This window comes from Pinus tabuliformis, chromosome X, assembly GCF_031772625.1.
Source record: "Pinus tabuliformis cultivar Carrire ecotype Pingquan chromosome X, CPIR1, whole genome shotgun sequence".
NCBI lineage: Eukaryota > Viridiplantae > Streptophyta > Pinopsida > Pinales > Pinaceae > Pinus > Pinus tabuliformis.
The window spans coordinates 1,701,941,533-1,701,969,018 of record NC_142308.1 but is presented as its reverse complement, the minus strand read 5'-3'; positions in this window follow the sequence as shown (position 1 = coordinate 1,701,969,018).

Sequence of the window (27,486 nt, the reverse complement as noted above, 5' to 3'; positions counted from 1 at the left end):
TGTTTCTTGATCCTTTTGTTCCTCCTCTTCATACTCTATGTAAAATAATTTCTTCTCAGCAACTTATGACCTTTAGTGCATTTTCTATCACAATTGTAACAAAGCCCTTTTTCTTTTTTTTCTTCCAATTGTTGTGGTGTAAGATTTGTAGGTTGTGGAAGGCTAGGTGAAGAAACACTTCCATAATTATAGTCATGAGTGGTGGGATTCCTTGTTTCCATAATTTCGCTTTCAATTTTTCTTGCCAACTCGAATGCCACCACCAATGAATTAGGTTCCCAAAAAAGAACCTCATGTTGAACGTTATCCTTTAAAGTCCCTATGAAGACATCGATCCTTCGCTTCTATGGAATATAATTTACCCTTCTATTCAATTTTTGAAAGTCCTCAATGTGCTCTTCCATTGAACCCTTTTGTTTGAGATTTATCAATTGGCTAAGGAAGGAGTTTCTCTTTATATCCTCATAATGTGCTATCATTTCCTCCATGAAAATTGACCACGTGACAAGTGGCTTACAAGAACAATGCCCTTTATACCATAAAAATTGATTCGGTTCTAAATAATTAGATGAAATACATACATTTTGTAACAGTGGTACACCCTGTAGATCAAAATATTTCTCCATATGTAGTATCCAATTTACCGGATCCTTGCCATCAAACTTCCTCATCTCACTTTTTTGGAATATGGTGGGTCTTCGATCCAACATTAGAGTCTATGAAATCATGATTAACATTTCTTTTGTTCACATCATGAGTTTCCTTACTTCCCTTTCACCATTAGTAAGTATTTCTTGTAGAAAATTTGTCAAATTTGTCTTCAAATCTATCTTCAAATCATCCATCTTAGCTTCCATGCCATTCATCTTAGCTTCCATGCATTTTATCTTATATTCCACATCATTTATCTTAGCTTCTGTTAGCTTTTTTGAGAGTGACACTTGTTGCACTTGGTCTTGTAATTTTGATATATCATGTAGCATTTCTTCCTCTTCTTCATGAGTCATGCTAGAGCTTTCAAGTTGCTTACTAGGTGTTTGCATTTTCTTTCCTCGGGGCATCAGTTACTGATGATAATGCTCTACTATGCCCTTTGAATTCCTTAAAAATAATTTTTCAAACCAAGCTTAAGAAAAAATAAAAAAAAATATACACACCTTTCTTCATTTTGTAGGGGCTCGATATTGCCTCTGATGTATCTCTGTAATTTCAGATCATTTAGTTCTAAAATTGTGACCTGCAATAGTGTTATAGACATTTTTGTGCCTTACAGCATTGAGCATGAAATGTCCATAATCCAAAGGATCCAAAGTCCCTAAAAGAGTTGTTCCTGCCCCTAAAGGAACAAGGTCAACCAATGACAGCTTCTCCCAGAAGTTCTCCACCAAAAACCACTCAGAAACAGTCAATTCAGGATCAATTCAGAGGCTCCACTAGCTGCCTGCGTTGAAATGTAGAGGCTACACAGGCTAGGTGCACTACAACGTAGGTGGAAGCACTACCAGGGTGCGCTGAGCGGGAAATGACAAATGGAAAGCTCATTCAACAAGGTGGAAAGATCCTGGAAGCTTCCAGAATCTTCCTCAATGACACTTGCCTCAATGAATTCGACCAAGTGATGAGTAAGAGGTTCTCAACCTCCAAGTGGAAGCAAGAACTGACAGAGAGAATCCACAAGTCAAAACATAAGCTGACTCATCCTCTCTGCTTACATATATATATGGATCTCTCACCCAGAGGTCCAGGAGGCTGGAATTTTGTACTTTGCAGAGAATTGCTGTTGGTTTGAGATTGAGATTAGTACATTGGGTGATTTATGCTTTGTTGGAGGAGAGGAAGGGATTCCTTTGCTGGGATGTAGATGCTGGATCGGGACTCACTTGGTTGTATCTCCTCTTGGACTTTCTTATCATATCAATAAAACTATTTGAGTTTCTCCTATGTGCTTGTATATCAATGATGTTTTGTTATATTTGCATATTTAGTTTATATCTGATCCTAAACTAGTTATGAATGCAAATCTATGTCTTTTGTGTAGTTTTCCTCTCTTGTGATCTTGCAGGAACTTGGTGAAGTTGGACCAGTGAGAGAGCAGGCAGCGGGAAACAAGCAAAAGAGGAGAGTGATTGGATCGACAAGCTAGCGAAAGACACAGGTTAGTTACATCCTTCTTCTCCATTTACATTTCATAAAGAAGAATACTCAGATAGTTTTCCTTGTTTGTTGCTAAGGCACTATCACACCTTAGAGTGGGATAGGGGCATTCCGAATTGGATACTTTTCCCAACAACAAATTGGTGACTCCACTGGGGAACGTATCTTGTTAGTTTATTTGTGTTTCTATTGTTGTTCATCTCATAAACTCAGGAGTGCCGAATCGAACTGCATTTGCCATTTACAAATGCAAAGTAGAGATCAGCTAATCTAGTCCATTCACTGGGCCTGTTTATGATCTGAACAGCTGATCCACAAGTGCTCTGACAGCCCTTTGTGATAGATCTTAGTCCTCCTTTAAATCATCCCTCTAATTGTACCTAATTGATAGCTTTTCTCCGGCCAAAAACTGTAGATTAAATTGCAAACCGTGACCGAGAACCTAGAAACAACTCTCGTTTCTGCTTCAGCGCAGACTCTGTGAAGAGGTTCTGCATTTCAACGCAGGTCCCGTGAAGGCTACCTGCGCTGAAGTTCAGTTTCTCTGTGCTGGGGGTGCGCTGATCAACCTTTGCCTTGTGCAACCGTGGTTCCCTGATTCCTTTTGCTCAGTTTTATCTATGTTTTTTGCAGCCTATTATCAGTGTGTGTACCTATCTGAAACCCCTTTTCTTTGCCTCAATTCCGCCTCAGTTGTATAAAGAAACTGTATTTGTTCTTTGTGTATTTTTTACATCATTTGCAGTTTCCCATCACAAAAGTAAACTAGTCATACTGTCGCCCTTAGATCTAGACCTGTCGTAAGTGTCGTTTTGATCTTAGGAGTGAGTTTGTTTGCTGTCCACAGTTGATTACGCTTTTACTTTTGTCTTTTGGTTTGAATTTATGCATTTCCAGTGTCGAAACAAGTAAATCATAAAGTGTCGTAATCGTCTTTTTGATTTCGAAAAAGGATCTTGTTTGTGTTTTTCACTTGAAATCGAATTCAAATTTGTACAACATCTTTCTTTTTAGGCATCAATATTAAGAAAGTGAAAACAAATACATGCATATGTGCATTTGCATTTTGGCAGTTTGTATGTGTTGATTTAGGAAAAGTGCATTTACAGTGTGCTCTATGCTCTTTGAGAAAAGATTGTGTCTTTCTTTTCCCCTTGTAGCTAGGATTTTCATTGTTGAAAAGATATAAAAGCTTGCTTATCATCTTTAGACTGCATTTAGGAATTGTATCATACATCTCGTGGTGATCCAAAAAGGCAAACTTCTAAGAAAGATCAACCTAAAATAAATTGAATGAAATTAACAACGCTTTGTAACTTAACGCACAACATAGAGGTCTAGGCTAGAGACGTGTTCCAGCGTCGTAAAACCTGGTCACTGGTCGCCTCACTGATGGTTGGGTGATTCCTCCTGAGAGACGATAAGTGCCAGTACGGATTGTGCTCCCACGTACCGTCGAGTATATATTGGGAGACCCCTATAGACATAAAACCTTGAAGCTGTGTCGGCCGCCCTACTGCTCGCAATGCACTGAACACAGCAGTCGGGAAGATTGACCGCCCGTACCTTAAAAAGTATTCTGCGGTTTTGTGAAAAGTTTGGCACACCCTCTACCTAGAACTCCAGAGCAGTTCCTTTTGGCTTTTTTAGACTCTATAACGGAAAAAGTCCATCCGAGCATTTGTCACTTCGGGCTCGTTAAAACATCGAAGGCGACTAGAGTCATATTTTGCTTTTTCTTGACTCTTTAAAATTGAAAAACCAAGTTGTGTCTAAGCGTCGTTAAAATTTATTTTAAACGGAACAATCACCCCTTTTTCCTGCGTTGATCTTTAGGTTGAGAAAATGGAGCCCACCAACCAAGGAATTCCCCTTGGTGGAAATCCTAGTCCCTTCTCCTCTTGGGGAGATGTTGGTGCACCCCATATGGCCACATTGTCGCTTCCAGGACTGAAAATTTGCTTGCCGGTCTGGCTCTTCTCAACCAATGTCGTTCAGAACACCACTATTCCTGAACAGTCGAATCAGCAGTTAGACCAGTCCAGAGTTACCCACCAACCTTCTACTTCCTCTAATTCTTCCTCTCTCCCTTCCTCTTCGCTTGACGGAACTAGTAAAACTAAAAACCAAGTTCCTAAGGAGAAGAAGGAGAAGAAGAAGAAAGAGAAGAAGAAGAAGGAGCCAAAAGCGACTGGGGGCAAATGAGTGTCGTCTAACGAAAATCCACACACAGCACTGACTAGGCCTAAATCGCCATGTGTCATATGCAAGGGAGACCACTTTCACAGAGATTGTCCCTGCATCCCTCGGATACTAAGGGACTGCTCTCCCCATTTGCACAATTCGGTGGCATCAACCTCTGATAGCCATGTTGAAAGCACACCGTCAACTAGCGAAAGTGAAGTCCCTGGACAAAAAGGGAGAGCTAGATCTCCCTGTAGACTGTGCGAAGGCAACCATGCCATCCACCGTTGTCCCTTATTAGACGAAGCGAAAAGAGTTTTAGATAATCGTCCGGTCTCACCGTTACGACTTCCTCCTGGATATAAAAAACTCTTGCCGAGTCCTTTGTTAGCTGAAAATCCAACCGGCCCGCTCAAGTGGTCAGCTGAAGCGTCGGTCGTTGAAGATGAACCAGCTGAATCCATACCCGACGAAAGTCAAAAGGTCGAGGCGGCAGTTGACCCGGTCTTGCCTTCAGAGGATTTATCTTCGAATGATACAGTCACTGAAGAGGATAAAGATGACACCATCCAAATTCTCTTCATCAACACAGACTTCGACGAGCATGGGGGCACCCCCCCCATTCCTTTATCGCAGGAAGGAAGTTCGTCAGAGCGATACCCGACCATCTACTCAGTCCCACCTCCAAGCAACCTAGTTCTCTCCTTCGACTGGAACCAACTAGGCAGACCCCATTTGCCAGCAAGCATACCATTCAAAATTATCATCCAAATATACAGAATGGTCATGACTAGCACCATCATTGAAAGGGAAGACCGTTCAAATGAACGTGATGGTCGTTCAAGGACCCTTGGATTATAACCTACTCCTTGGACGAGACTATATATATTGCATGGGAGCCATCGTCTCCTCACTCTTTAGAGTAATGTGTTTTCCGCACGAAGGAAGAGTGGTCAAGCTCGTGGACCATCTTTCATTTCCCGGATCACGCATCGCAAATAGTCATATACCGTCCCTAAATGGTCTCTTCACGCAAGAAATGTCTCAACCCACGGTCTGTCCTCCCGATGAGAGCGAGTAATTCGGAGGGATATGACTGGAACCCAGGGGGCATGCGTCCGGGTCTGCTTCGGCAGGAAAACTTTGGGTATAGGGTAGGTTTCCGCGAGAGAATATGACTAGTCTGTACCCCGTCCGTCTTGGAAGAGGGGTTATTCTAGAATAAGATTCTCTTGTCAAAGTTATGTGTTTGGCGCTCGTTGTCACTCACCTTTGTCTATCTCGGTAGACATCGCCGAAGAAGTGTTTTGTTTGCTGCGCAAACGAGGCAATCTTTGGTAACCTGAAAGAGGTAGGCCTCTCTTGGTAGAACAAATGTTTTATCTGCAAATTTAGGGGCAACCTTGAAATCGTACTTTATGCCTGGGGGCATGCAAACCCTTTTGAGTGCAAGCAAGGGGCGGCTATTTATTTTTTAAATTTTTAGGTCTTCCCTTTAAACCCATAGGTCTAACCCTTTAAACTCGTAGATTAGTCGTTTCCGAACTTGCATAACGAAAGGATGCGGGGCAAAGCTTTGTAAGGCGCAAGCTCAATAAAAAATGGCATCTTACATGAGACATTCTTATCATATGACTGGATTAATCGAGCAGTTTTAGCACATATTTCATGCTCGTTAAAAAATAAACATAAGACCGAGTAGTGTTTTTCCGCGTTTAAGCTCGTTAAAAAATGAACTACCCTCCGGTAAATTACCGCCGTGAATGTAACATTATCAGCCATTAAAGCCTTGGTCGTGTTTGCACCATCACCTCCACTTTTCCATTGGCCGATCATTCACTTCCATTTGATTGTTTACCCATTTTGAGGAACAACTGTGAAGAGTGATTTCACTAGCCATCCTTGTGACACTGCCGTGATTGGAAAATTCCAACCCTTACTTGGAATCAACTTCTACCCGTTTTATCACTTGTTCCTCAAAAGACGAGTCTTCTTTAAGCTCTTTTCATCTGACTCGTAAAATATGAAAAGATTGTCGAGTTTTGGCCTTCCAGCTCGTTAAAGCGATCGGAAATGCTATCCCTCCTCTAGATTTTAATCTTTTTGGACCTGAGGGATTATTGCACAAAATTATCGAGCGCTTGTTTTGTTCAGCTCATTAAAACTATCGAAAATTCATCCCTTCTGTATTATTTTATACTTTTTCGGACTTAAGGGATTAGATGATGAAAAAGGAATTTCGGAGTTAACTTTACGTACCTTTTCAGACTCTAAAAATGAAAAGGACCGAGTTATCTTTGTCGTTAGACTCGTTAAAAACATTAATAGCGACAAACTTGTCTTTAGACAAGAACGAGTTTCACTATCGCTGGGCTCGTTAAAACATAGCGATGGGTTTTCCCGAAGGGAAAATTATAGAACAAGCATATGTTATCCTCCTCAAGCTTGACAAAAATAAAGAGGTACTGGTCAGAAATGACTGGGGAAAAATTGGGAAGAAACTCAAAGAACTTTTATTGGTAGCAAGTCGATCTTGAACATGACACTTCCACTCCGTTCCTGAGTCGGGTTGGGTTGTTTCATTCACCAGTCACATCACCATGGTCTCGCCATACCATCCAGCTTTGGGGTAAATGCTACCAATCCATCACATAAGTGTCGCCGATATGTTCAAGAGAAGTCATCCAGAGAAGTCAACCGTGTCCCATCCACTACCATACATTATCCTTCATTCTTTCATGACCGCCACCCTGAACCATATATCATCAGATCGTTTTCACCTCCATAAAAATCGTTTGGTCCGTTCCATGTCACTGATGTGGGATACATTAAGGCCCTCCTTTGACGGATCGCTTCTTGTCAACATCAGCTCATTATCCAAGAAGTTGATCTAGGAACACCCCCTTCAGTACTTTGAAGCTTGCATGCCTTAATGGCAAGTTTCTCACTTCCGGCGACAGGTATACATCAATGACCTTCGATCGAAAGATTTTGCATGGTGTTCGATGCCAAGTCCTTTATTCACACCACGTGAATTGTACTGCAGTACCTTGAGGGTCATTATCATTATCGGTGATTCCTCTCGTGCTTGTTAACAGTTTACATCATTGACTGGTAATCAAGCGATGTCTTTCCATGTTCGACTTCAGAACATTTCTCACATGGATCGACTTGTACTTAGAGTGAAGATCGGACGAGATTGAAGACCCCGGATCTAGTTTCATCCATCTGGGCTGCAATATATATTTAGGAAAAATAAAGACATTGACATGTACAGCATTGCAGCACAGATAATCATCCTACCAAAAGGATGATGATTTCATCAAAATCATCAGTCTACCATCAGACGATTATCTGTTCTATGTACAGAAAAATGAATTTATAAAGCTGAGCATGGGAATGCCCGCCTCAGCTAGATCATGAAAACAGTATGAAAAATAATGTATTGTATTGTATCTTATTACAGGTCTCCTCCCAGCATTGGGAGAACTTCGGATCGTCCTAATAAAGCATTTCACCCCATAAACGGCCTCATACTTTAGGGGGCAACTGTTATAGAACTTTTTGTGCCTTACAACATTGAGCACGAAATGTCCATAATCTAAAGGATCCAAAGTCCCTAAAAGAGTTGTTCCTGCCCCTAAAGGAACAAGGTCAACCAATGACAGCTTCTCCCAGAAGTTCTCCACCAAAAACCACTCAGAAACAGTCAATTCAGGATCAATTCAGAGGCTCCACTAGCTGCCTGCTGTTATAGACAATTTTGTGCCTTACAGCAACAAGCATGAATTGTCAATAATCCAAGGGATCCAAAGTTCCCTAAACATGATGTTCCTACCCCTAGAGGAACAAGGTCAGCAAACCAACAGCTCTCAGATCAGTTCTCCACCTGAAAACACTCAAAAACAAGCAATCCTGAAATCAAAGCAGGTGCTCCACTAGGTTTCTGCGCTGAAACACAACTTCTCCATGGTGTACCTGCGTTGCAAAGCAGGTAGAATAAAGCCCACCTGCGTTGGGCGAGTTTGGACATGTGGCACAGTGTGTCATTGCTTTGGAATCTTCCAAAAATGACACTTGGATCAGGTATTTCGCCTTGTGATGAGTCAGAGGCTTTGTTTCTCCAAGTGGAAGCAAGGTTCACCAAGTGGACTCAAGAACTGAAGATCAACTAAAGATTAACTGAAGAGAGAGAGGACACAAGGCAGCTACACATCAGTTGCAAGCTGACTCATCCTTTCTCAGTTCATCTATATATTGAGCTCTCTCCTATGAGCTCAGGAGGCTGGAATTTTGTGCAAAGTAATGATATGCTGTTAGTTTCATCACTGAGTTATTGGGTGATTGTTTGAGAGAGGTGAAGAAGAGCAATTCTTTCTGCTGGGAGGTGTTGCTGGGTTGGAGCCTGCAATGGTTGTAATACTCTCAGAACCTTTATTTCTTCATTAATAAAAGCTATTGAGGTTCTTCTATGTGCTCTTGTTTCAATTATATATTGTGATGATTGCATGTTTGGTTTACACTAATCCATGAACCAGTTATGATTGCATGCCTCTTGTAGTTTCCTTCTTTGTTATTGTGCAGGATCTCATTGTAGCTGGGCGAGCAGAACAACAAAGAGCTAGGAGCAAGCGGCCAAAGAGAAGAGTTTGGATTCAACATTAAGCGCAAGGTAACGGTTAGTGCTTTCTCCATTCTCTTTTGCTTTCATAAAGAAGTAAACCTTAAGTAGTTTGTTTTACAGTTGTTGCTAAGGAACTGTCACCCTTAGAGTGGGTTAGGGTCATCCGAGTCGGATACTTTTCCCTACAACAAACTGGCGACTCCGCTGGGGATCGTATCCGTTTGATTGTGTTTGTAGTATTTTTGCTATTCATTTCCTGAACAAAAGAGTACCAAATCGAAAAAGCTTTTGACTATATCAAAAGCGAAGTAGATGGCAACAGCTACTCTTGCTCATTTTCTGAGCAGATTCATGATTTGAAGAGCTGATCTACAAGGATCCTTGTAAGCTCTTAGTGATAGCTTTGCACCTTCTAAATCATCCCTTTGAGTGTGCTTGACTGATTGCTTCTGATTTGAGCAAAAACCGTGCATTTTTTAGAAAATTATGACCCGGAAACTGTGAAAACGCAATTCTCGTTTTCCAAAGCAGGTAGTACACAGGCTACCTGCTTTGCAACGCAGGTCCCGAACTAGCTACCTGCGTTGAGAGCCAGTTTGACTGTGCAGAGCCTGCGTTGACCCAAATTTGCTTAGTGCATTTGGGGTTTCCTCCTTTCTCTTGCCTGTTTTCACTTAGTTTTGCTGCTAGGTGTCAGTCTTGTGCCTGTTTTGAAGCCAATATTACTTGCCATCATTCTACCTCTGTTATATAACGAAATTGTACTTGTTCTTTGTATTTCTTACTCATTTACAATTTCCCATAACGAAAAGTAAACTAGTCATGCTTTTGGCCTCTTAGATCTGAACCTGTGTTAGGCGTTTTGCTGGTCTAAAGAGTTAGCTTGTTTGCTGTCCATAGCTGATTAGTCATTTTACTTTCGTTAGTATGGTTTGATTTCATGTATTTACAGTGATTAAGCAAGTGAATCTTAAGGCGTCTTTTGATTTTGGACAAACTTGTTTACTTTCGCTTTAAATCGAAATCAAAGTTATATAACCACTTTCTTTTTGTAATCCATCCACTTTAAGAAAGGGAAAAGAAAATACATGCATTGTGCATTTTGCATTTGAAAAAGTTTGCATGATGATTTAGGAGAAAGTGCATTAGTTTGTGCTATATGAACTGTGTGAAAAGAATTTGCTTTTCTTCTCCCTCAGTAGTTAAGATTTTCATCAGTCAAAAAGATTTGAAGAAGCTTGCTTCTCATCTTAGGCTGCATTTAGGAATTTGTCATATACATCTCGTGGTGAACCTTGAAAGGCAAACTTTAAAAAGATCAACTTAAAATATATTGAATGAACCTAACAACGCATTTGAAACATAACGCAAACATCTAGAGGTCTAGGTAGAGACGTGTTCCGGCGTCGTTAAACATAGTGACTGTCGATCTCTACGAAGGTGGGTGATTCCTCCTGAGAGTCGGTGGCACTAATACGGACTTGTGCTCCCACGTACCGTCGAGTATATATTGGGAGACCCCTATAGGCAATCATCTTTTATCCATAGGAAGCCGTGTCGGCCGCCCTACTGATCGCGATGCAGTGAACACAGCATTCACGAAGATCGACCACCCGTACCGTAAAACGTATTATGTGGTTTCGCGAAAGGTTTGGCACACCCTCTGCCTAGATCTCCAGAGCAGTTTCTTTTGGCCCTTTTCAAACTCTATAACTGAAAAGGTCCAACCGAGAATTTGTCACTTTGGGCTCGTTAATACATCGAAGGCGACTAGAGTCATCTTTAGCTTTTTCGCGACTCTTAAAACATGAAAAAGAAAAGTTATGTTTAAAAGCGTCTAATAAAATTCATTCAAATCGGAAACACAAATTTTCCCCTTTATATTTTAGTTGATCGAGTAATCCGCAATCGTGGAAGAAAGTCAATTGAATATCCGTCGTTCTCGGAGGCTTGCGAGTCAACCATCTTTGTCTCCGGAATCGAAAATGATCCGGACAAAGCGAGCTCGTCGAACCAGTTCAAAATCTCCTTTAAAAGTTAGAACAAGCGTTCCAACAACATCTGAGATTCTGGTCACTCCAAACATTTCCGGAAACCCTGCCTCTATAGAAGAAGTTCAATCGCCACAGAGGGACAGTAATACTGATCCCAGTCTGGGGGCAAATACTTGTATGACTGAACCAGTTCCATCTGTAACCGGTCCAGAGAGTTTTGTTCCTCAAACATCCGTCGCGGTCAATACAACCCCTTCTTCGGCACCGGAAATCTTTTACGGACCTGACGGTCTTCCTCTTCCACCTGGTCTGATTGCGATAGAGGAAATTATAGAAGAACCGCAAGTATCCACTCCAAGTCAGTTTGGAGTAGGGGTCGCTCTATTTCCTGCTACAACAGAAGTTTGTCCATCACCAGTGGAAGTTCCTGTAGAATCACTAGGTGATGAATTGGATAGACTAAAAATGACTGAACAACCGTCGACATCTAGGACTGTGTCGAATGACACGGCGACGGCAGAGATACCTGCTGCAAATCCAACAATGTTCGCCGGCATACCATCTGTCCTGACTAGCTCGCAGTCGCTAGAAGGAGTCCACCAAGAGACTATCTCGACAGTATGGTCTGTTCCTGTTTGTTCCGGAGTAATGTCTGGTAACTCTCATGGTGAGGCTCATCAAATTGACCCTTTTGGGAATCTAATTAGGCCATCCAGTCCTCCAGGACAGTCAATTGCCTTGAGTTCTGGGTTGCCACCGTATGGGGGGCAGTACCCATACGGGAGTTCTCAACCTTATTCAAGTTATGGCGGAATTGCAACGAGTAGTTGGGTACCTGTGCTATCCCAGCCACCGAGAGTTGTATATTCTATGCAACAGTGTGTACCTGTGACAAACATCCCAACTACACCGGCTATTGTGACCGTGTCGCAAGTTCAAACAATGCCTGTTGTATGTCAACCTCAGATTGATCAGGTTCTCATGCAACAGCCCCTTGACCCTGCGACCCAACCACAATCACCTACTGGTGGGACAACACAAGTACAGTTGGGTACAACTACCCCACATCTTGGTCCAATGGTTAGTGTAGCGCAACAACCCATGGTGTCGCAACCGTGGATAATGCAATACCAACAGCCGCAATTCCAACAAGTGTACCAAGGTTCTGAACAGCAAATATTTGCGAATACTGGAAAACCATATATTCAAAATGGTCAAAATCAACCACTTTATAGTGGTCAAGTCCATCAACCGTATTCATCGTACCAACATCAACTCCATTATGCTGGTATGCAAAGACCGACTGTTCAGGCGATTCCATCGTATCCTGGTTACGCTTCACCTAACTTGAACCAGCAGTTACCATTCGTGGCGACCTTAGAGTTGCCTGATTTACATCGGTTAACAAACGATCCAATTGCTTACGCCCCTTGGTGGCCAGTGATTCCGCACAAACTTCCATCCGACATTCCTAAATTCAATGGAAATCCAGGTGAAGACCCGTCGAATCATGTGATGACATTTCATCTATGGTGTTCGTCGAACACTTTGAATGACGATTCGATAAGGCTTCGCCTCTTTCAGAGAACATTGACAGGTCCAGCGGCAAAATGGTATATAGAATTGCCTAGAGCTTCGTTTGACAATTTTGGCTCCCTTGCCACGACATTCTTAACCCACTTTCAATTACCGATAAGGTATGAAACGGGAACAGAGATATTGACTAACTTCAAACAGACAACCACAACTCATATATCAGATCATATACATGAGTGGCGGCGTCGACGAAGAATGGTTAAGAAATACGTTCCTGATCAGCTTTTAGCTGAGTGGTTTATAAAGTCATTACTTCCGGCGATAACGGAAGATGTAGCAAAGGGAGGAGTCGTAACAGAAGAGCAAGTTATCGCTCGTGCACAATACTTGGATTTAGTATATACTCAGTCCGGCACGCTCTATGACAAAATACCAGACGCCCCTAGACCAGAGTTTTCAATCCCTCCTCCTCCTAAATCAAACAGTGACTCTCATGCCGGCGATGGCGTGATTGGCACGGCGAACACGAATCCGAAAAGGACCAATCAAAAGAAGGCCTGTAAGGATTCGAATCAAAATGCGCATGAAGAAGTTCTTGCTTCGGAAGTAAATGCCGTATCGACAGATAAAGGCAAAGAAACCAATCAACCAGGAAGCAAGAAGAACCAAAACAAAGGGAGGAAGAATAAACAAGGTGGGTTATCCCCTAAGAAAAATTCTTCAAACCCTCCTGGGAATAGGAAACGGTTTCCGTGTCAAATATGCGATGACAAAAATCACAACACTAAGGATTGCCCATTCAAAGCTAAGCTAAAGAGGTTCTTTAAAAGTCCTCATACCTCAACTGTGTCAAGTGATCAATTTCCTAACCCAGGTCAAAATCTGGTTGATAGTGGAAACGCTTCCCCGTCCCAAGTACTTATGTTGTCGATTTCGAAACAGCAAAATGATGCTTTGATTTCGACAAGGAGCAAAGATTATGGGAATCCACAGGTGTCGAGCGATAAAGGGACAGATCAACCTAGCAGTTCGACAACAACTTCGGCAGAAGTTGTACCCCCCATCACACATGAATTAACAATAAAACTGCCAAAGGGAGTAGTACACAAGTCGACATTTAATCCTCGTGCCAGAGCGGCACAGCATTACAACATAGTAGAAGATTTGGCACAATCGCCATCTGCTATGTCGACTCTTGAAGTATTACAGCATTGCCCATCCCAAAGGCAGGCGTTGTTATCAGCAATTGGTGGGGTGGATCCTAAAGATTCCAATCTGGTATCCTTTGATCACAAAGGGTATGATCCTCAGTTGCCGGCTCAATTATCTTTCCTCGTCCAAGTGAAAGCCCTCAACAAAACAGTTCATAGAACGATTATTGATGAGGGAGCATCGACGTGTATTATGTCGATGAGTTGCTGGAAAACTTTAGGATCTCCAACCTTGTCGCGATCATCGACGACATTAAAAGCATTCGACGGGAGGATATATACCCCTTACGGTATCCTTAGTAACCTGAAGGTTGAACTAGGGGGCAAAACAGTAGAAATAGATGTTGAAGTCATCGATGGAAATCTTGACTATAACATCCTACTGGGAAGGCCATGGATTTATGCCATGCAAGCTGTTGTGTCGACTTATTTTAGGAAGATCGCATTCCCCTTTGAAGGAGGGATTACGGTCGTCGATCAACAAAACTTCCTCCCTAATGGTTCATAAGTTACAGGAAGCGTTCCCATGATCCATGGCAGCGACCGGTCAATTCAAGACATTGGAGTAGGTCTGTTGAAAGACCCCACTATGATGGGAACTTTCGCGCTACCACCTCCTATTTATATAGGAAATGTACCATTTGTAGCAACATGCAATATGGTATCCACCTTGAAAGTCACAGAAGGCAGAGTCGCTATGGATCATACAATGGTTTTGCCACCAAGTCCCATTGAAATATTGTAGCAATCAATGTTTCATGCGTGGGAGGCAAACCCAAATCAACGCTTGTCGAGCGTTTGGGTAGATAGATCTAAGGGATATGGTACCCCATTAGATCCTTGGTCGAAAGTACATGGGACTGACGAAGGGATCTTACAATCAATGATGATTGAGGGGGCACCATGGAATGATCACCACCATCGTTCCCTTCTTCCAGAATATGAAGAAGATACTCAGAAAGATCTTTACCACCCTTCAGTCTTTGAATTCCTAACAAATACTGTAAACACGGTGGATTCCGAGCGAAGCTTATCCAATATCGAAGAGACTATAGCCATAAATATCTCGACAAAACCTGATGTTGTAGAGAATATTCATGTTGGCAAAGGTTGTTCCCCTTCAGAACTGAAAATATATAACGCTCTCTTTCGTGAATTTAGAGATGTCTTTGCTTGGTCATACGATGAAATGCCAGGCATCGACTCGAGTATCGTTGAACATGAAATTAAAATGTATCCTGATGTCAAACCAGTAAGACAACGACTTTGACAGGTGCACCCTAAGAAAGCCGCTGCCATTAAAGCAGAAGTTGAGAAACTTCTCCATGTTGGATTCATCTACCCGGTTCCTCTAACCGATTGGGTATCGAATATTGTCCCTGTTATGAAAAAACAAGGGACGATAAGAGTGTGCGTCGATTATAGGGATGTAAACCAAGCTTGTCCGAAGGACAACTACCCTACACCCTTCATCGACCAGATAATTGATGAATGCGCCGGATGTGAAATCTTTTCCTTTATGGATGGATTTTCCGGGTATAATCAAATAAATATCCGCCCACAGGACCAGTCGAAGACTGCATTTATATGTCCGTGGGGCACGTTCGCTTATCGAAAATTACCCTTTGGCTTGAAGAACGCAGGGGCAACTTTTTAGAGGGCTATGAATTATGCCTTCCATGACATCAAGAGCATTGTTCAACCATATCTCGACGATCTTCCAGCTCATTCGCGAAAGCGGACTGATCATCCGCAGCATTTAAGAGCGATATTTTTACGTTGCCGACACTACAAGATAAGACTCAATCCTCACAAATGTGTGTTTTGCGTCGTTTCTGGTCGTTTACTTGGCTTTGTAGTCTCTAAAGATGGGATTTGTCTCGACCCCTGTAAGGTTCAGGCAATCATTAATTTGCCTCCACCTTCGAATTTGCTTCAGATTCAGAAACTCCAAGGGAAAGCAAACTTTCTGAGGAGGTTCATTCCCAATTACGCAGAACTCGCTAAAGGTTATACACGTCTTTTGAAAAAAGATGTACCCTTCGATTGGGACCAGGTTGCGCAAGCTTCCTTTGACGCTTTGAAAGAGTCCCTAGTAAAAGCATCATTAATGTACGCCCCAGATTATCTTAGGGATTTTAACCTGTATCTAGCTGCAGCAGATACAACCATTGCGATGGTTTTAGTACAAGAAGTCGATGGAGTTGAACATCCTGTATATTATTTAAGTAAAAACTTAAATGATACAGAAAGTAAATATTCTTACGTTGAAAAGCTAGCGCTCGCTGCTGTTCAAGCGGTACAGAGATTTCGGCATTATATCCTCTTTAGGAAAACTACCATTCTGTCGGATTGCAACCCCATGACTTATATACTGTCGCGACAGTTGCTGGGGGGAAAATATTCCAAATGGATAGCGATCCTTCAAGAGTTTGATCTGGAATTTGTGAAATCCAAATCAAAGAAAGCTCTAGTATTCGCAGAATTATTATGCGATCTCCCATCATCGTCCAACGATGAAACTTCCAAAGAGTCAATAGTGGACGAGACTTTATTTCTGATATCTGCAAGCGATGAATGGTATGGAGATATAATTATTTATCTCCAAACCCAAAAGTTTCGGCATGACACCTCTCACTCCGAACAGAAACGTATACGATACCAAGCAAAAGACTACATGATCGTCGGTGATACTCTTTACCGTCGTGGTATCGATACCGTTCTGAGGAGGTGTCTCACCCATGAAGAAGCCGAAAAAGCCCTGAATGAGTGCCATTCAGGCGCGTGTGGGGGGCACCAATCAGGTTTCGCTACAGCCCAAAAGATATTAAGAGCAGGATATTTTTGGCCAACAATGTTCAAAGATTGCATAATCGCAGTCCGAAGTTGTCATTCCTGCCAAATCTTTGATAGCAAAACCAGAAGACCACCCGCGCCGCTGCAACCAATAGTTGCGGTCGGGCCTTTCGCCAAATGGGGCATCGATTTCATGCAATGTAACCCCACCTCGACTGGGGGGCATGGGTATATTATAGTCACAGTTGACTATTTTACCAAATGGGCCGAGGCGATGCCTACATTGGACAATACTGGTGAAACAGCTGCCCTATTCTTTTTCAATCATGTAGTCGCCAGGTTCGGTGTACCCCAGGCTATAGTTACAGATCATGGATCGCACTTCCACAATCACATGATGGTCGAATTAGCTGCCAAACTAGGGCTGTCGCACGACAGCTCTACTCCGTATTATCCACAAGCCAATGGACAAGTTGAAGCAATCAACAAGGTCCTGAAGCGTATGTTGCAGAGGATGATCGGAGTTCATAAAAGAAGATGGCACCTAATGCTATATGCAGCCTTGTGGGCCTACCGAACCTCGGTAAGAAACGCGACCGGTTTCACACCTTTCCAATTGGTGTACGGTTTAGAAGCAGTCTTACCGATCCAGTGTGAAATTTCGTCGCTTAAACTCGCAATTGATCTCCTCCTCGGAACTTCAGAAGAAGAGGCTCGTTTCATGGAATTAATCCAGTTGGATGAAACCCGTCGTGATGCCACTTTGGCTAACGAAGCCCATAAGAAACGAGTCAAGGCTCAGTTCGACAAAAATGTCAAACCCCGTGTCTTCTCAGAAGGTGATTTGGTCTTGCTTTATGACCAAGAATCCGATAAATTAGGAGCAGGTAAATTCAATTCCTTATGGATGGGCCCCTATATTGTTAAAAGCGTATTAGCAAAAGGAGCCTACGAGTTAATAGATTACGACGAAATTCCACTGGCGCAGCCCCGGAACGGGCTGTACCTCAAGCATTACTATGCTTAAATAGTAACCTGCGTGCTTTTGTTGTATTTTGTTTTCGCCAAAGTTCTTACTCTGGTTGAGTGATTCCCTTTTTTCATTCGTTGCAGATGTCAAACCCTATGGAGACATGTGTTGGATATGCCGACGGAGCAAGTCGTAGTTCGCGGAACCTATCCTCCGCAGCATGGGCCATTTTTAATCCAAATGGCGAGTTAGTAAGTTTCAGAGGTGTATGTATTGGGCAATCAACGAATAACATCGCTGAATATAGCGCGTTGATAGAACTACTCTCTGATGCCATCGCACGAGGCATACACCGACTAATTGTCAGGCTAGACTCACAGCTCGTAGTACTACAACTCAATGGTACATATTCTGTTCGTAATCCAGCTATTTATCGCATGTTCCTAAGAGTAAAGATCTTGGAAAGACGATTTGATTCAATTCAATATCAACATATTTCAAGAAATCTAAACACATTAACTGACTCATTGGCAAACTATGTGTTAGACAGACATTTGCAACATTTATAAAGGACACATCATAAAAAGTGTACATATGAATCATCCAAATCAACCAGAATAAGACTCGAAAATCAAAATATATATATAAGCTGTTCATAAAGTTCATACATGATGTTCTGTAACCAAGACAAAATTGGTCATATGACCTAAAAACTCAAAATGCTAGGGGGCACCCTAGCCTAGTGATGCTCCTGATAGTAAGCCACAGTATGTGCGATCATGCGCAGAAGACGGGTCCATCGTCTAGGTACACCGATAGTATGCTGCTGCATCGGTAAAGGTAACTCGTCAATCTGTACATCCGGAAGACCACGGGTAAGGTTCTCGACCTGCCCCTGCACAGCTGAAAGGGTCTCTGTGTCGCTAAGATCGCGGATAATAACTCTCCGAGCAGGTTCCTCTGTCGGAACAGTAACAGGTGGCCTCGGACGAAATGCCGGACGAACAGGACCGACATCTGCAAGCGCACATGAGTTCAATTAAAGTCTTGAAAGAATAAAGCACAAGAACATTATGAATGAAAACAATGAATGGTAATATGGTTGAAGTTCTTACCAGTAGCATCCCACTGAGCACCGTCTGGCAGTACCATATCCGGATCACCCCAGAAATCCATACCAACATATGGGTACTCGGAAAAAGCCATCTCCTGGCGATCGAACCACCTAAAGAAAGCAGCATTGAAAGAAATCTGGGATTGACCGGCATGCCTGGACATGTGATCGACCCATCGCTGCATACGTGGCTCGGTAGGAGAAGGCACTCCGAGATCAATGTACTGAGGTTGCATCAGAGGGATCTTCTCCAAGGCGAAGGCAGTCAGAATTGAACCAAAACCAAAGTTCTTCAGCTTCCCGTCCTTGACCTTGTTCAATTGATTTTTCATCTGACTAAGCACTGCATCACTCCAATTGAAGATTTTCGGTTGGAGACATTCCAAGGCGTGCTGCATGTGAGACCTGTTGGCAACATGCAAAGATGCGCTACCGGCCATCCTACCAAGAGTATACAGAATGGACCTGAGAGGCCTGCTAGTAACATCACGGATAACCACCTTGTCGTCTCTGCTCGGCTGGGACCCCTCTCTGCAATACTGGCGAACATAATCTCTCACGGAATCATTCCCCCGAACTGTACCTGATAAAGAAATGGGGGCACCCCGCCTTGACAGGCCAGTCAAGAAGTAAATATCTGTCACAGTCAATGGAATAGGTTTGTTCCTGATCTGGAATACTTGGTTAACAGGATCCCAAGCATCAAGCAAATACTGCAGTAGTGAAATCTGTGCTCTCATGCTAGAGATACGGAAAAACTTCAGTAAACCACAGTCTCGCAATGTGCCCACCGTAACAGGATCACGAAGGGCAATCATATCTTCTTCTTCGTGTTCTCATTCTCGCCATGTTAGGGCCATCTTGTTCAAGAATCCCTGCAAAACAAACAAGACGATGAGTCAGCTCCTGAAATTGATGAAAAACTGGCGAAAATTTCATCAAAATCTGTGAAAAATTGTTGCTTTTATGCCCCAAAGCAGGTGCCCAGTGTAATACCTGCGTTGGGGGACAAGCTGCCTTCAAGCAGCTTGGATCCCAATGCAGGTTTCGAATGGGGTACCTGCGTTGATCAGAGGGCGCCCTGGCAAAACCCCGGAGGCTCAATAGAGCAGCTAAACAGGCATAAAACAGGAAAATGAAACCATGAAAATGAAGAGCTAAGGTTTAGCTCCTACCTGGTCCAAACGGCACCGAAAATCGTCCGCAGAATCCTCCGGAATCAGCTGGTGAAAATCGAGGGGAAAGAGGCTCCTCCAAAGCTCCAACAAGCAAGATGAAAATGAAATGGTAAAATGAGAGGTAAAACCCTTTTTATTTGTTTTCTTACGTAATTCAAGGTAAATGTTGTAAGTTAATCTCATTTTCAAGTAAATACTACCCATTTCTAACTAGTTTGTTGCAGCAAATTGAAAATGCAGTGCTATCAATGAAAAAGAGAAGCTAATTATGGTAAAAATCAAAAGTAAACCATATAATCGAGCAGTTTTAGCAATGTTCATGCTCGTTAAAAAATAAACGCAAGAATCGAGCAGTTTTTGTGTAGAGTTCATGCTCGTTAAAAAATAAACATAATTTGTGAGCAATCTTTCCCTAACAGTTCAAGCTCACCCAGAAAAAATGAACCGGTAAACAACCTCGAGAAATGTAACCTTTGAAAGCCATATTAAAAGCCCTTGGTCGTGTTTATATGCCATCACCTCCATCCGTTCATTTGGCCAATCGTTCACCTCCATATGTTTGTTTACCCATTTTGAGGAACAGCTGCGAAGAGTGATTTCACTTAGCCATCCTTGTGACACTGCCGTGATTGGAGAATTCCAACCTGTACCTGGAATCTGCTGCTATCCCTGTTCATCACTCGTTCCTCAAAAGACGAGTCTTCTTTGAGCTCTTTTCACTGACTCGTAAAATATGAAAAGTTTGCCGAGTTTTGGCCTTCCAGCTCGTTAAAGCGACCGGAAAGCTATCCCTCCTCTAGATTTTAATCTTTTTGGACCTGAGGGATTATTGCACAAAAAGATCGAGCGCTTGTTTTGTTCGGCTCGTTAAAGCAACCGAAAATTCATCCCTTCTGTATTGTTTTATACTTTTTCGGACTTAAGGGATTAGAAGACGAAAAAGGAATTTTGGAGTTAACTTTTCTTACCTTTTCAGACTCTCTAAAAATGAAAAGGACCGAGTTTTCCTTGTCGTTAGACTCGTTAAAATGATTAAATAGCGACAAACTTGTCTTTAGACGAGAACGAGTTTCCCTATCACTAGGCTTGTTAAAACATAGCGATGGGCTTGCCCGAAGGGCAGGTTATAGAACAAGCATATGTTATCCTCCTCAAGCTTGACAAAAATAAAGAGGTACTGGTCAGCAATGACTGGGGAAAAATTGGGAGAACCTCACAGCATTAATGGTAGCAAGTCGCTCTTGAACATGACACTTTGTCCTCCGTACCGCATCGGGTTGGGTTGTTTCATTCACCGGTCGCAGAATCATGGTCCTCGCCACACCATCCACAATTGGGGTAATGCTACCAATCCATCACATCAGTGTCGTTATATGTTCAAGAGATGTGGTTCTGTAAAGAGTCAACCATGTTCCACCCACTGCCATACATTATCCTTCATCCACTTCATGACCGCCACCCTGAATCATACATCACAGTTTGTTTTCACCTCGTCACAATCACTAGCTCCGTTCTGTGTCACTGATGTGGGATTCATTAAGGCCCTCCTTTGACGGATCGCTCCTTGTCGACATCAGCTCATTATCCAAGGAGTTGATCTAGGAACACCCCCGTCAGTACTTTGAAGCTTGCATGCCTCAAAGGCAAGTTTCTCACTTCCGGCGACAGGTATACATCAATGACCTTCGACCAGAAGATTTTGCATGGTGGTCGACGCCAAGTCCTTTATTCCCACCATGTAGATTGTACTGCCGTACCTTGAGGGTCATCATCCTTATCGGTGATTCCTCTCGCGCTTGTTAACGGTTTACATCATTGACCGGTAATCAAGCGATGTCTTTCCATGCTCGACTTCAAGAAATTCTCACATGGATCGACTTGTACATCGAGTGAAGATCGGAAGAGATTGAAGACCCCGGATCTAGTTTCATCCATCCGGGCTGCGATATATATTCAGGACATAAAGACATTTGATATGTACATCATTACAACAGATGATCATCCTTCTCAAAGGATGATAATTTCGGCAGAGAAATATCAGTCTACAATCAGACGATCGTCTGTTCTATGTACCAAAATGTATTTATAAAGCTGAGCATGGGAATGCCCGCCTCAGCTAGATCATGAAAAATGTATGAAAAATAATGTATTGTATTGTATCTTATTACAGGACACTTCTCAGCAAATTGAATGAACTTCGGATCCTCTCAATAAAGCATTTCACCCGATAAACGACCTCATACTTTAGGGGGCATCTGTTATAGACAATTTTGTGCCTTACAGCAACAAGCATGAATTGTCAATAATCCAAGGGATCCAAAGTTCCCTATACATGATGTTCCTACCCCTAGAGGAACAAGGTCAGCAAACCAACAGCTCTCAGATCAGTTCTCCACCTGAAAACACTCAAAAACAAGCAATCCTGAAATCAAAGCAGGTGCTCCACTAGGTTTCTGCGCTGAAACACAACTGCTCCATGGTGTACCTGCGTTGCAAAGCAGGTAGAACAAAGCCCACCTGTGTTGGGCGAGTTTGGACATGTGGCACAGTGTGTCATTGCTTTGGAATCTTCCAAAAATGACACTTGGATCAGGTATTTCGCCTTGTGATGAGTCAGAGGCTTTGTTTCTCCAAGTGGAAGCAAGGTTCACCAAGTGGACTCAAGAACTGAAGATCAACTAAAGATTAACTGAAGAGAGAGAGGACACAAGGCAGCTACACATCAGTTGCAAGCTGACTCATCCTTTCTCAGTTCATCTATATATTGAGCTCTCTCCTATGAGCTCAGGAGGCTGGAATTTTGTGCAAAGTAATGATATGCTGTTAGTTTCATCACTGAGTTATTGGGTGATTGTTTGAGAGAGGTGAAGAAGAGCAATTCTTTCTGCTGGGAGGTGTTGCTGGGTTGGAGCCTGCAATGGTTGTAATACTCTCAAAACCTTTATTTCTTCATTAATAAAAGCTATTGAGGTTCTTCTATGTGCTCTTGTTTCAATTATATATTGTGATGATTGCATGTTTGGTTTACACTAATCCATGAACCAGTTATGATTCCATGCCTCTTGTAGTTTCCTTCTTTTTTATTGTGCAGGATCTCATTGTAGCTGGGCGAGCAGAAAAACAAAGAGCTAGGAGCAAGCGGCCAAAGAGAAGAGGTTGGATTCGACATTAAGCGCAAGGCAACGGTTAGTGCTTTCTCCATTCTCTTTTGCTTTCATAAAGAAGTAAACCTTCAGTAGTTTGTTTTACAGTTGTTGCTAAGGAACTGTCACCCTTAGAGTGGGTTAGGGTCATCCGAGTCGGATACTTTTCCCTACAACACCTGCGTTGAAATGCAGAGGCTACACTGGCTAGGTGCACTGCAACGCAGGTGGAAGCACTACCAGGGTGCGCTGAGCGGGAAATGACAAATGGCAAGCTCATTCAACAAGGTGGAAAGACCCTAGAAGCTTCTAGAATCTTCCTCAATGACACTTGCCTCAATGAATTCGACCAAGTGATGAGTAAGAGGTTCTCAACCTCCAAGTGGAAGCAAGAACTTACAGAAGGAAGCCACAAGTCAAAACATAAGCTGACTCATCCTCTCTGCTTACATCTATATATGGATCTCTCACCCAGAGGTCCAGGAGGCTGGAATTTTGTACTTTGCAGAGAATTGTTGTTGGTTTGAGATTGAGATTAGTACATTGGGTGATTTATGCTTTGTTGGAGGAGAGGAAGGGATTCCTTTGCTGGGAGGTAGATGCTGGATCGGGACTCAATTGGTTGTATCTCCTCTTGGACTTTCTTATCATATCAATAAAACTATTTGAGTTTCTCCTATGTGCTTGTATATCAATGATGTTTTGTTATATTTCCATATTTAGTTTATATCTGATCCTAAACTAGTTATGAATGCAAATCTATGTCTTTTGTGTAGTTTTCCTCTCTTGTGATCTTGCAGGAACTTGGTGACGATGGACCAGTGAGAGAGCAGGCAGCGGGAAACAAGCAAAAGAGGAGAGTGATTGGATCGAAAAGCTAGCGAAAGACACAGGTTAGTTACATCCTTCTTCTCCATTTACATTTCATAAAGAAGAATACTCAGATAGCTTTCCTTGTTTGTTGCTAAGGCACTATCACACCTTAGAGTGGGATAGGGGCATTCCGAATTGGATACTTTTCCCAACAACAAATAGCCCTTTGTGTCCTCTTTCCAATGCCACCAGCCTGATCCAAATTCGATTCTCCAAGGAAGAGTTATACCAAATCTCCCATAGTGACCTGATTATAGACTAGTTCAGTAGAGCGAACTTGTACGATGTGCCACGTGTCCCTATTTCGACCTTTGGCTGTGAAAAATATATACAAGAAACTACAGTCCGACCTTATGACGATTTTCCCCGGGTCACCTGTTTGGAATGTAATTCAGGAGTCTGCAAAAATATCAACTTCCTCAGATCATATGTCTGCAAATATAGGGAAAAAAGCTCTAAAATTCGGACCCAAGGTTCAGTGCGATTTTATCTCAAATGGTTTTTTTTTCTTTTGCTTCTGAAACGTCGAAGAAAAACGTTATAGCGAAAATTCCACAATGACCTATTTGGAGTAGCGAAACCCTAGAAACCAAAGCTCTGATTCCAAATGTTATGAAACCAACTCATAAAAAGAGAGAGAAGATAGATGAATGCCTTAGAAATAAGCCTCTTCGAGGGGGCAACCTCCTTCACATTACACAAATGAATAATTCTTTGATGATACAAATGACAAGGCCTCCTTTCTATATATAGGAGTCTAAGGGGTCATAATATAATCAAAGCCGACATAACAATAATAATGTAAGGGCACAATAATAACAATTGTGGGATTCTATGGGGCACACTAATAACAATAGGGAGCTTCTATGGGGACTACATGGGTACAACAATATAATAAGGGGGTTGTACTAATAACAATAAGGGGTTACACTAGTAGTATAGGGGCCTAACATCCCTGAGTAGAAGGCAACAACTGCCATCACTTCTCTTAGCACACCAGTCAGGCAAAATAAGGGAAAGAAGAAGGCAAACCCCTCTACATTTCAGAACAAGAAAGAGTAGCAAGAAACAAAAGAGCTAAATGGCTTCAAGGATAGAGAAGCATCTGAACAATCAAATCCGATGGCCCTAATCAACACCCATAATCTAATTGTAAATAATCCTCAGCTAGCACCTCGATATCTTGTTGCTCAAGGGAAAGCAATTTCACATTTTGAGGACATAATTAGGTTGCTAATAAATGATAATATACATGCCTGCATAAGGAAATGGAAAACACTGCCACATAGATTAAAGATCAGAGAATATCAGTGGGAAGAAGTAGAAAGGAAAGCATGCTTCTATCAACAAGAACTAGAGACCACAACATAAGCATGAGATGTCAGAGAGGCTACCAAAGCTACTAAGTTGCTCAGAGGATGAGAACAAATTTCAATAGGGGGTTGATGATGAGCCTCATCATTGAGTAATTATATGGGCCTTAATTGACCTTAATCACCTCCTAGCTTAGTCAAACCAGCTATTCTAACAACTTATTGCATACTTTTGATTATATTTTGTTTATGAGATAAGTAGAGTTGGATATTTTGCTTTGTGGTCTAATGTGCATGTAATGCATGAATAAAGGATAAAAGAAAGGAAAATGTAGGTATAAAAGATAAAATTAAGAAACTATGGTAAATACCTTGGTAAAAACTCAAATGGGACAAGGGAGAGGAATTACAGGAGGTAAATCCTCCTCATTTACTGCCCCTCCATTCAAATATCCCTCCATCAGCTGAAAGTACAAACAGCCAAATCAGGAGTACTAGAAGGCAGCCAAGCAAGTGAAGGTGAAAACAAAACAAATCATGTGTACTAAAAGGAAGCCAAGCAAGTGAAAGTACAAGATTATCTTGAGTTGGGAGCCAAGCCTCCCTACTAGAAGGAAAATGAGCTAGTGAATGGGAAAGCACGAGTTTATCATTGAATTAGGAGTTGTGCCTCTAGAATTTTGAAGGAAGTCATTGGAGACTTCAGATGTATAAATAGAAAGGCTTAGGACCTCAGCTTTTTTAGTTAGTTACCAGTTAGTCACCAAAAGTTAGGAAGAATTCGGACTTCTCACTGTAGAACTACACTTTGCTTTCAAGTTGCAAGTCTTGCAACAATTTTTTATTTATAATGAAGATGAGTTTTGTTTTGAGCCAACACTGAGTTAACTCAGAGGGCTGAAGCTCTTGGGTTATGTCCTGACCCTGGCAGCCAAAGATCCTCTTTATTGTATTTTTATGCTAGCATAGATTCCTGTTTTCTATTCATTTGCTTAAGCAGTTCATTTCCATTACAACAGTCACATAGATTCCTGGTTTGATTACTCATTTACTTCAGTAGTGCATTTCCATTACAGAGGTTTATTGTTTAACTGTTCATTTTCTTAAATAGTTGTAGTCGCATTACAATAGTGCAGAGTAGATCATTTATGCTTTCATTCAATTTGTAGGTTAGAAAAGAAAAGAGCCACAAGGTTTCCCACAAGTGTCTTGGCCTCATGTTGGCTTGTTGGGGCCTGGCCCAAGTTTGGAGTTAATTATCCAAACAAATCCCTGTACTACTGGCCCTGTCAGCAACAGTCCATGGAGCACGGACTAAGGTCTCACCTGAAGTAGTATGGGAGGGTGCTAGAACCATGTTTCCACACCCTTGAGATGTATGATAGGAACCACTGTTGCTCGGTTTGTTCTTATGCACAGGTCACTTCACGCACTTCCCACTACTCGTGGCCTGATACACTACCTTCACGCATCCCTAACCAGGGGATGTGCCGTGCTTTGTGCTATTACCCGACATCTTACTTATCTTCCAGTGTTAATTAATTACGTTTGCCTACTTGAATGTCTTAAGTTATAATTAGCATTACAAAACATTCATATGCGATTACGCAGTAAATAAATAGTATACTTGCAAATTATATCCAATCATGCATTAAACAAGAAAAATATACACAGAATTATAGAAAAACTTCTCTTTATTTATTCTCCCAATTGTATAGACTCAATCTGCCCTACGCACTCAACTGTAGGGGTCTGTACACTCAACTGCGGACTACTAGGCCTCTACGCACTCAGCTGCAGATCCTTCTCCTACTCTACAACCCACAAACACACTTTACACTTCGATTCAATCACTTAGACTTCTCCTGCTTCCCTTCAATTAGTTATTGGTTATCCTATACACTTAGAGCCTCGCTCTATTTATACAATCCCATGGTCTGCAGATCATGGGTAGTTCTATCAAGCCGATATTACATTTCAAAAACTAGGGTCAAAAACCCTGTGACTCTATTATACTTTTGCACCCCATGCCCACAATTCACGGAGTTTTTACAAAATGATTTGGTCAAAACTTGGGATTTAAGCCTTAAAACATGCCTTGGGGGTATTCCCTACGCAACATGCCCCCAACAAAAACATCGTGACTTGCCCTCGAGTCACTCTGTCAGCATGGAGATCTTTGCATGGAGTCCCTCCAAATATTCTCAAACTGTGGCAAGGTCAGCAGCGTACTGAGCTGTTGCTTGCTGGATCTACTGCATAGATTGTTCTGAGACCTCTATGTTGGAAGTGCTACTATGCATCAGTGTATGCATCCCCTGCATGTGTGCGAGCTCGCATTCAATTTCTTCTGTGATGGTGAAGGCCTTGTCATTCTAAGGCTGAATGCATGCCTT